This window comes from Macrobrachium nipponense, chromosome 40, assembly GCF_015104395.2.
Source record: "Macrobrachium nipponense isolate FS-2020 chromosome 40, ASM1510439v2, whole genome shotgun sequence".
NCBI lineage: Eukaryota > Metazoa > Arthropoda > Malacostraca > Decapoda > Palaemonidae > Macrobrachium > Macrobrachium nipponense.
Window position 1 is genome coordinate 31,166,615 of NC_061101.1, and position 9,611 is coordinate 31,176,225.

The window sequence follows — 9,611 nt, forward strand, 5'->3', positions numbered from 1 at the left end:
CTGCAATGTGAAGGGGACTTAACTCGATCAGATTGCAGTCTGTTAGCTCCAAACATCGCTACCAGCTGTGACCCTCATCCACTACTACTACTACTACTACTAGTACTACGACTATTATTACTGCCAGAGGAAGACATAATGTACTCAAATAAAGAGTAATTTAGACAAAATAACAGCACAACACAACGGATAATCGTAATCTCCCGCTATGATCACTGAAGTGAGATGTAAACATTGGCGGGAGATTGTAAGCTGCGCGGTGATTGGTCGATGCTTACACGCGCCTTATGGGGAAAAACGCTCATTGGCCTAGAATTCGCTACCCGCAAAGTGACGCGCGCTCTCATTGGCTTAATCAGCGCTAGTGATATGCGTCGATCTGGTCCTCATGAAGCGTCCGAGCGGCTGCCAGCACCGCTCGAAGTCATGTTCTTTCCTGTAGCTAAAATCGATAATTCCGACTGTCCCAGTAGGAATTTCGACCGTATGTAAATGGTGGAATGGCCAGAAAATGCCTCAAATACACAGAGAAAAGGTTGCCAAATCTACCAGTATGCATAACTCCAAATCCGTGGAAGTGGCATATCCGACTTTCTGGTTCTGGGGCCCTCATTTATGTTATTAGCCATCGGTCCCAAGAATGTTGCTTAAGTTCACGGAAAGAAGAGGATGCCTTCTATGGAGAACGAAGATGGATATAATCAAGAATTGTTAATGTTTTCTGCCATTTGTTAATGTGTTTCGTAAAGTTTAGTGTTAATGTTTTCTGCCGTTTTTTAATGTGTATCGTAATGTTAAGTGTTCATGTTTTCTGCCATTTGTCCTCCTCCTCTGTCGCCACTTTCGGAGATCGCCTCACACAAAAGGTAAGGTTAGGTTCCACATTTTACTACATATGTACATACATGAATGTAAAGTATTTCTTGTACCATGTACACTAATACACTTTATTTACAGGTATGTACTACAATAAAGGTTATGTTAGGTACTGAATGGTCCAAATTGTTGTATTTCATTGTTTATTGGTCAATTTAGCTTTATTATAAATTTTACTGTGGTATTTTTGTAGGGCTTGGAACGAATTAGGCAACTTACATGGAAAATGTGGTTCAAGATCCGAAAAAATCAGGTTATGAAGAACGCTTCGGAACTGATTAATTTCGTATCCTGAGGTACTACTGGATTGGTAATGATTGTCTAAGTTGATTAAGCCAACTTTATGCATTCAGTTTCACAATACTAGTATCACCTACCTCCCACCTCTGCTACATGGAAGTCAGGACCCCTCCCCTCCTCCAGCCAACTCTCATCTCCATCTCCTATGGATTACTCGGATGATGATAATGAGCTTTATTGTTAAATATTGCGGTAAGTCTAAAGAATAGTTCCAAGGAACGTAACCACGGATACGACATCCACTAAGGATTGGGGTGTCCAACGTATTTTGCTGTGTATAGTACTGGCCCCTGGGGGTTAATTACAGTCGTCCGAATAAATATTACAGAAATTCTTGTTCAGGAGGTAAAACTGCATAGAAAAACGCAACTGCCATAGTCTAGGCCGCCGCGGAATAGTAATATAGATCTACCAATATTGCAAACAAAAAACAAACCCACAGGTTAAATGAAAGGCATCTTTCACATTCACAATTGACCCCTGATCCCTTTTTCCTGTCAAGAACAACCAGATTTGCTGAGAAACAGCACCAAAATGCAGTAAATGTGCCTCACAGTAGAACTTCACTGTTACAGGGGTCCTTGATTCCTCAGGACCGCTGGACTGTGGAACAGTCACTACCCTAGTAGTACTTATTCTCCTTACATTTCAATACATTTTCATCCATTAATTTATTCTTTCTTTTTAAATAAGTGAAATCTCTAATTTCTGTATTTCCCTTTACCTCTTCTTACTTCTTGCTAATGAACACCATATTCTGAAAGTCTGAATTTAGTCAATGGGGAGTGTTCCATATGAATAAGGTTCATCTTTTGAATAACAATAATAATCATGTATAAACTTTAGATTTTCTGCCAATCTAATTAAATTAAGCTACCTGAATGTGCACTCAATCTCTCTCACAGTATTTTCAATTGATATTTATTCAATGCTGTAGGGTACGTGCTGTACTCATTACTACATTTCATGTCATTACATGCATAACTTTTTCTATCTCTGCATGTGGGGAGACACATGCATGTACTGCGTTATAGGAAATACACACCTTTACTCCTTATTTGCTTGCTTTGCTCTCTCTCTCTCTCTTGGTATCAAAACTTTCATTCACATTCTTCTTTGGAATGAGAGGTATAAGCAAATGCACAGTAAGTTTACAGGTCCCTTAATGCAATCCATACATACTATAAGTATTCACATGCACAAACTAAAAATATAAATATGTTAATGTTGCATTACTGTAACTGACTTCAATCATAAAACTAATAAAATAATGATAAAAATACTGTACAAGAGAAGAGATTTTTTGTTTGTATGATGTTTTCACGTTGCATGGAACCAGTGGTTATTCAGCAACGGGACCAACGGCTCTACATGACTTCCGAACCACGTCGAGAGTGAACTTCTATCACCAGAAATACACATCTCTCACTCCTCAATGGAATGGCCGAGAATCGAACCCACGACCACCGAGGTGGAACGCAAACACCATACCAACCATGCCACTGAGGCGCAACACACGAGAAGAGAGAGAGAGAGAGAGAGAGAGAGAGAGCACCGTGTATACATACATGTATGAACACACATGTACACTCAGCAAGGAAAGTTAAGATAGTTTTTTTAATTCTTCGGACATACATTGTTCAATAATGCCACACCTGGCAACTCTTGAAAGGGGGCGGAGCTTCAAAATCGTAGCGATTGTTGCTTTCTAGATTTCCAACAACTTTACACCATAAAGATTCTGTTGAGGTCCTATAATCATTTATACTTGAATGTAGAAACAGGCTCTATAGTATCCGCTAATGTTGGTTTGGTAACGTCAGTTGAGGGTAGAATATCGATCATCCTTTTTTAAAACCTACTGTGAATCCTTATTTATAAGTAATATTTGACACTAAACACGTTAAATTCATACGTAATTGAAGACGGATCTTAAACAATGAGAGAAAGTGTTTTACAATTTGGGCAGTACTTGTGGAAATCGTGAGGAACAATACAGTAAAGGATGAAATATGACGATAGAGAGAGCGTGCGCAAGCTTAGGCCTATCGATAGAGATACTTAATTCATTATATTTACTTTGAGAGATTAAGTGATAATATTTTTTCAAATGTTTCAAAAGTTGAGAGAGAGAGAGAGAGAGAGAGGAGAGAGAGAGAGAGATGAGAGAGAGAGAGAGAGGAGAGAGAGAGAGAGAGAGAGAGAGAGAGAGAGAGCGCATGCATAGGCCTATCTATAGAGATACTTAATTCATTATATACTTGAGAGATTGAGTGATAATATTTTTTCAAATGTGCTTTTAAAAGCTGAGAGAGAGAGAGAGAGAGAGAGAGAGAGAGAGAGAGAGATGAGAGAGAGAGAGAGAGAGAGAGAGAAAGCAAAATTTGCTCATGTGAAAGCTTAGGCCTATTTATAACTACTTAATTTCATATTTTCTTTGGGAGATTGAGTGGTAATATGTATATTTTTTAAAATATGTTTTAGAAGTGGAGAGAAGAGAGAGAGAGAGAGAGAGGAGATGAGTGAGATAGTAGAGAGAGAGAGAGAGAGAGAGAGATAGAGAGAGAGAGAGAGAGAGAGAGAGGAGAGAGGAGAGGAAGAGAATTATAGTACTGGTGACGGACTTGTGACGGGGGAAAGGCAGAAGAAAATATAATGAATTAAGTATCTCTATCGATAGGGCTATGCTTGCGCGATATGATATGACTGCCAAGGTCGTGCTGCACTATGCTAGATGAAATTTGAAGGATCATAATATTCAAGTTAATTTTCTAAGAAATTCTTACCCTAATCTTGATTACATTCGACAGTTGCCATAGCATTCAAAGATTGTAAAAAGACGTGGAAAATGTTAGACACAGGGTGCAGTCATTCTTGCTTTCTTGATATAGTATTGACTTTTGAAAATCGGGTTTCATCCACAAATCGTTCACGAAAAAAGCTGTGTTAATTAAAAAAATATTTATTACCACAAATAACTCAATATGTATTGCACAGGCAATTAAAGTTTTATATCGTGGAAGATCTTTCAGCCTCGCGGCAAAGAAATGCAGTCGTGTAGGGCTGTAGGCTACTACGAACTGCTCTGTAATGGGAGCATATAGCCAGAAAATCTTTGAGCTGACATGCTACTTTAACCTTGATTAAGATTTGTATTTAAAGACTAGCTTTGTAAACAGCAACTAGCATTCGATCCATGTCAACGTCAAAGTAATCAAAGTGTGAAATCCGTTACGTAGCCAGTATCCAGTGACTTGCGCTTTCCCGCTCGGAGTTCTAGGGCTCCTCCTCACATCATAAAAAATGCTCTTGCGGATGCAACTAGATTTGGTCAACCTACCTTAGCCGTCGCAACATGAGTGCCATTGACGTCAGCTAACTTTAATCCCTTTGGAGTACAAACATAAGTTTGTAGAAACTAAAATAATTGCATTCACCACTTATGATGAGGCAATAGCTATACCTCTGTTCATGAAGCAAAACGAGTAATTATTGTCGTCGTGATACATAGTACTACTAAAATCAGAAATTCACATTCTATCTACCAGATCTCTATGAACGAATCCATCTGAGATATTCCAATTACTTCGGACATATATCGTGTTTTTAAGTATCTGAACGGTTTTGTTTTGCAGTTTTAACTTATATGATATAATTTGCAGTATACTTTCATATTCTAGAGTAAATTTAGCGATATTATGTCTTTTCAGTAAAAACAAATGGGAAATTGGATGAACGAAAGCTAATGAAAACTGTATCTTCAGTTTTCTTGTCGAGTGTACAAGGTATGTGTATTCATATGCAGTGCATACATATAGCTATGAGTACGTATACTGTACACAAAGTCTAGCCTACATGCTAGGCTTAAACATCAACTTACATAACAAATACACTATCATTTACATAAATATATTTAAACTTACTAAATATCTTTCTCTAATATAAAAATTTTATTTCTTAATTCTAAGAATTAACTTTCTCAGATTAAATTGTGCACAAATTTAGGCACTCAGATTCTGAGTTATCTACCAGAGGTGGAGGAGGTGACAAGGGGTTACTGCATGCCAAATCCCGGCGTCGGTGACCCTGGTAGTTGTGACGCCAGATAACTCACAAGCAATCAATCTATGCCAAATCACTTATAGCTACCGACTGAACGTTCAAGTGAGGAGTGTCTGTACAGGGTTTACATTCCGATATTTTACAAGCTCCTGATAACTGAAATTGACACGGAAACGTAATTTGATTATATCATTAACTTATTGCCCCACACTTACACAATGCATTGTGGAACCATAGCACATGCAACTAACAATAATTCTATGATACTGAAATGGGGATGTAGTGCCTATTCTATGTATTAGCCTGCAGCTAGTTAACAATAGTAGGATAGTACTCTAGGTCAGGTTAGGAAGGTAAGATCCTGGTGCTTCAAGTAGGGTTAGATTAGGATTTCACTCTAGGTTACAGTTTGAAAGTGCTCTAGGTCAGACTGAGTAGGTTAGGTTGTCTAGAACTCAACACTAGGGTAGGTACAGTGAGCCTATAACTGTAAGCTTATATTTCACTCACAGCCTACCTATATGTTTAACAATCACCCACCCCACCAAAATAAGGAAAAATAAATTCGTACTACTAAACCCTAGGCCTATTGTTGGATCGAGGGGCAAAGTTTTGAGTTGAGAAAACATTTGCCATATTACTGGGCTACTACCACCTACCTACGTATGCCTGCCATTTTAAAAGTTTAGGCCTACCACCACTAGCAAGACCAAGTACACTTGCAGGAAGCGTACGCTTTATAACAGTTGAATATTTTTTGCTTGTTTGTATGTATGGTGCTTTTACGTTGCATGGAACCAGTGGTTATTCAGCAAAGGGACCATCGGCTTAAATATTTTTTGTAGTAAGCAAAGATTAAGTTTACTCAAAAGGTTAAGTTTACTCAAAATTAATCTTTGGGCTTTTTTTATATACAGCATAGCTAACCTTGGTTACTCCAGTCAAATTGCATATCACTTACATAGCCTAGAGATGATCAGGTTAGCTGATGAGTCATCCTTGTCTACCAACGAATGGAGCTACAAATTGTAGTTTTCACCATGTCACTAATTTAGTTCACCCTTACCTGGGCAAGAGAGACAAAATATTGAAACTTAGTTGACTACAGCAAGAACCACGTCCACAAACTTTTGTTCAAGGATAATGGATAAACGGTTCAGTCTTCCAAGATGGCCACAGTAAAGCGGGGCCAAAACACCTATTTGAGCAGGTGGAGAAATTTCTTCCTCATTAACACTTTTTTCACGTTCACGACATTAAATTAACTCATTTCATTGATGGTCGTTTTACAACGTATAAATCACCGAAAAAACAAACTAGCCACTCTACAAGCGAAGAGTATCTCTTACACTAAGGGGTTAGTGACGGGTAAGCGTGAGCCCAGCACTTTAGTGAAGGCGCTAGCCGCCAGAAGTTTCCAATGGGACCGCAAGAAGGGTTGTCAGATGGTGTCTATTATTTTTCAATTTGTGATGTTAATTGAAAATTTGCTAAAAACATTCTCATGACTTCCATATGTTTTCTAATTATTATTTCAAAACATGCCAAAAATTCAAAATATAAGTCAAATTTCATTTCAAATCTTGTTTATGAATAATATACAAATGGCCAACATATTGTCTATAGTTTATAGCTGGCAAAAACTTCAAGGGTACGGGGGTGGGCCTGGGATCTACACATGATGCAGAAGGGGATCGCAAGGGAAAAAAAAAAAGTTTAAAAAAACATTGGAACTTTAACCAAAGGCAAACACCCACCATCACTGACCGCAATCTAGTATATGTACTACTTTTACTACGGAGATTCCCGATCTATATTGCATTTAATTTTAATGTTTTTCGCTCTCTTCAATTGGGGGTTCCTTTACATTGTCATGAGGTATTTTGCAATTTAATTGATGGCTTTTACCAAGACCACCGAGAATAGAAGGCTTGTTCGATGTGACGTCATGACGTCGACCCTGGTTGATTAGTCTGGTAGACTGGTAATCCGACTCTCCGACGCAAGTGACTGGCGAGTGGAGTGGCGACCCACACTTGACTCTCGATCTTCCTTCCCTTACATCACTTAAACACGAGGTGGTTTCGTGGTTCCATTGTTTTATTTATGAACTGGAACATAAAACTTATATGGCATCATGAGGTAGCGAGCCATGGGTACATCTAGTGTCTTTTTTTTGGACGAACTTACTGTGATAAGCAGATCAACTCGGCAATAAGGTAACTGCAACACCTATTTGACTTCTCTCTGGATGACTTTCGACTGCAATATAAATACAGTCTGCATTCTAAGTAGGAGTTGTGAGCAACAAGATCAGGTACAATAAAAAGAAAGACTGGTTAAGCCTACATTGAATTTTAGTAGCCCTCTAACTTACTTTCTTACGCAAACAAAAGCACTTCTAGTTACTCATTATTGGCCGAGAGGTGTGACATCGTTATGACGTCATGGGTTTCATAACCAATTACGAACGACTTTAGTCGAAAACTAAGTTTCACTAGCATTTCAGCGGAGTAATAAAGTTACCTGTCCAGTGTCCACAAGTATCCTTGTTTGACTGAATACTCGAATAATGAAGCAAAAACCGGCATTTTGTCTTCCTGTAGCTATGGCAGAGGCAGTGGCTGGCCCTTCTGGCATTAATTTTGACAGATACCTTCGATTTCCTACCGATTGTTTGCAGTGCAATGTGGGTTACAGTGAATTTTATCATTATTTGTCTAGTGGTGGTAAAGAAGTTGTGATTGAATATGCTCAAAGACATAATTTAATTCTAAAGCAAAAAAACTGCGTGTTGTGGAGCTATTTGTCGGATCGACTACAACAGGAACGACTTAGGTGTGATCCGCCACGGTAAGTAGCCTTACTGTAACCCCTGTGGCTATCGCGCGAAGCGCCGTTCCGCCACGGCCTTTTTGACAGCACACATGAATCGCTCCCTACTTTGTTTGTTGTTGTTTTGGTATCGCCGCCATATTGGTTTTTGTGTTCTGCCGATTTCGGTCGGCGGTCAAGTGGGCCCGCGAATCTGTAGGTGCTCCCAATTATTATTGCTGCAAAGCACTCCTTTCTGGTATTTCGTCACCCAAAACCCCCGATTCCCAAATGGGGGCCCCCAAGCTTGTTGGGTGGAAAAGGGGGTTAGAATAACATTTCCTCAAGAAAACAAAATGAGATTCACTGAAAAAAAACACCATTAAATGAAGGATTGTTAATTGTCGTTTAGAAACTGGTGATGCGGCTTGCTTCTGAAGAATTACCGCTGTGTTTAGTACTGGCCCTTGGGGGTTAATTACAGTCGTCCGAATAAATATTACTTTAAATTCTTGTTCAGTGGGTAAAATAACACAGGAAAACGTCAATTGCCAAAGTTTAGGCCACCGCGGATTGCTTCTGTAGAAATACCAACTGTACAGTACATGCATTTTTCATGTCAATGAAGCAGGTCACTTAGGAGATCTCAAGATTCTTACAGAGGTTCATGATACAAATATCATTAAGCAGATATTCAATAACTCCAGAGAGCTGATACTGTTAATATTGTGTTTTTGTTATGCCTTTAGTTGTTCCCCACAAAGTTACTGTACCATCAGGAGTGTGTTTTTTCAAACAGGTCTGCCCAGCATCATAACAAAAGAACTCAAATTTTCTTATGTACATTAAGAGTAAATGTAAATCATTACTACCAATGACAAAATAATGATACTGATGGTGGATGAAACTCGTGTACTTAATACCACATTTTCATTATAAAGGCAAAAATATTGTTGGTTCAGCCTTTGGCTATAGTGAAGCTGCAATAGGTGCATTTTACTTTATGTTGAACAGGTAAAGTTAAGTTGCACAAATTCCCAATTAAAGCCTAAAAGCCATGATGTTCTGCACTGCACACTGAAGATCATTTTAGGCTTAGAAAAAATCATTTTTACAGTGATTTGCATTGTAACATCATAATGCTATCATTGGGAAAGCAATGTCATATTTTCCCAGCATTCCACAGCTGTCTAAAGTGTATCCTCACCCATGGGCTTGGCCAGAAACTTATAAATAAAACAATGAAGTTACTGCAGTTTGATGTCAATAATTTGGAAAACGAAATTCAGTATGCATCATTCAGCCCTTTGAAAAACTTCTTGATATAGATGTTTACTCAGTGAACATTCATATAAACTATCATTAAAAGCATTATCTCCCTACACCTTTGAGAAACAAAATGTTAATTTAGTTTTACAAATATCCAATGAATATATTGTTCAAGCTTTACTAACTATTGGAAAAAATCACTCCCTTTTTATTCAGGATGCAAATGTAAAAATTTTACATTTGGTTAACAATCATGAATTTAAATGTTTAAATGTCAAAAGGTAAATAAT

At 38.2% G+C, this 9,611-nt stretch overlaps 1 long non-coding RNA gene across 1 annotated transcript in view; it reads right to left on the reverse strand.

The window, feature by feature from the left end:
* The window catches only part of LOC135212332 (uncharacterized), a 49,341-nt gene extending 42,747 nt beyond the window's left edge, over nt 1-6,594 (reverse strand). Inside the window, exon 1 of the long non-coding RNA XR_010313869.1 lies at nt 6,200-6,594. This is a non-coding gene — a long non-coding RNA (uncharacterized LOC135212332). The remainder of the gene's footprint in view (nt 1-6,199) is intronic.
* Between the last annotated feature and the right edge of the window lie 3,017 nt (nt 6,595-9,611).